This window comes from Morone saxatilis, unplaced genomic scaffold (genome assembly GCF_004916995.1).
Source record: "Morone saxatilis isolate NCDOM2014 unplaced genomic scaffold, NCSU_SB_2.0 Contig18, whole genome shotgun sequence".
Lineage (NCBI taxonomy): Eukaryota > Metazoa > Chordata > Actinopteri > Moronidae > Morone > Morone saxatilis.
Genome location: NW_023339740.1, coordinates 24850200 through 24852125, shown reverse-complemented (window position 1 = coordinate 24852125; position 1926 = coordinate 24850200). Strand labels below are relative to the sequence as shown.

Sequence of the window (1926 nt, the reverse complement as noted above, 5' to 3'; positions counted from 1 at the left end):
TAACTGTAATATTATTACTGAAATCTATTAGTAATTAGTTACAATAGTAGTTACTGTGTAAAGTATTACTAGTACTGAGTTACTGCCCAACACTGATACACAATATGATATATTTAATTTCATTATATTTTCATTCATAGTAATTACTCTTATTTCTTACGGTCTTATTTTGATAGGTCTTCCCGGAAGTTGTCATCTACCGGACAGGAGCGTCACTGATGATGTAAATGTACACGTTAACCAGGAGCTTTTACCTTCAGCCGTCTAAAATAAAGACACATAAGTGCATCATATTTTATTGAACTACATAAAAATAACAGGAATAATAGAGAGAATTTAGTTTCTTTATTGTTTTGTTCCTCAGAAGAAAGAAGCAGCTGTTGATCAAATGCTGAAATAAAACAGGTTTAATGAACAGAAAGTAATCCCAATACCTGAGGTTGCACACCCCGATACAGTAGGTGGCGGTATGTACCTTTACCGTCGGTCTGCAGTCCGCCATTCAACCGAAGCAGCAGCAGCAGCAGTGATGGAGCCGTTACTATTATAAAGGTAAGGACTGTCTAACATTAGGTGTGTGTTTGAATACATTTAGTGTCAGCCATCTGTCGTTAGAGGCTGCAGGTCTTCATCACCTTCATCAGTTATCAGCAGATATTTAACAACCTGTAAAGTGACCACAGTGTCAACAACAACAACAACAACAACAATTATTGTGCTGTTAGAGTTTGTGTTGTGTTGTACAGGTGGACCTGGAGACACCGTTGTTGATTCAGGTGTTTGGGTAACATACATTTATTTTTTTTATTGTGTTTCATGCGTATGTGTTGCTTTATTACTGCTTTATTCTATTTGTTATTGTTCCTCCCTTTGTTATTGCCTTTTTATTTATTGTTGTTGCTGTTGTTGTTGTTGTGCCTCTGTTGTTGTCTCTGCAAAGCCCTTTGTGACTCATGTCTGTGAGAGGTTCTATATAAATAAATGTTATTTACTCAAAGACATTAATTGTGTCCAAATGACAGCCATCAGATTTTATATTTCTTTGTAAGAAATTCACAAGTTTAGAAGTTCTTTGATGATTATATTCACATTTGAATTCACATTTATTGTTCACTTCATTTTGTCTTGGTCAGTTGCTTACTATTTACTGTTTACTGACTGTAAACAAACACCTACCAATTAGAAGTATGCATTTTGCAGTAGTAGCAAATAAAGAGAAAGGATAGTTTCCATTAGGGGAAAGATTTTATACCCAAAGTTAGTAAATATTGTGATTAGAATAACAACTAATGTTGAACTTTACAGATTATCCCTTTAACCAAAAAATGGGCTGTTAAGTTAATTTGTATTTTATAGATATTCCTTTATTTATTTGTCCCACAATGGGGAAATTCCAAGATTTAAAAAAAAAAAAGTAAAAGTCTGCATTTACACTGAATTATGGACAAATAATTAAACATAAAATGTTATTAGTATCTTCTCACATCCCCCAACAACAATAGATGGTTACACTGAAATATCTAAAGGTGGCTTTAGAAATCAAATTATTTTATTTATTTATGTGTTTTTTTTATTGAATTTAAGCCTGTCAGTGTGTATTGGCAAGAGTCTGGCGATAGGATACATATCACAATACAGGGGTTACGATTCAATATATTGGGATATATTGTGAGCCCCAACATCATCAGCTATAGCTATTTGGGGTTCAATCGCAAAATCCATGTAGTGTTTTTGAGAATCGATACAATATCAGAAAAATCACGATACGATATGTGTTTTTATTTTTTTTTCTACAACCACTTCTATCACTTAGTCTAAAATGAATGAAAACAGATTAATTAAATGAATTTCTGTTTCTTAAAGGTCCCAGTGTGAAACATTTAGGAGAATTTACTGGCAGTAATGTTTATAATCACCTGAAAATAA

General features: G+C 33.0%; 1 protein-coding gene across 1 annotated transcript in view; it reads left to right on the top strand.

Annotated features, from left to right (window-relative positions):
- The window catches only part of kctd6a (potassium channel tetramerization domain containing 6a), a gene marked incomplete in the record, with an annotated part of 6977 nt that overhangs the window by 673 nt on the left and 4378 nt on the right, over positions 1-1926 (top strand). Inside the window, 2 exon segments of the mRNA XM_035662238.1 lie at positions 177-223; positions 365-552.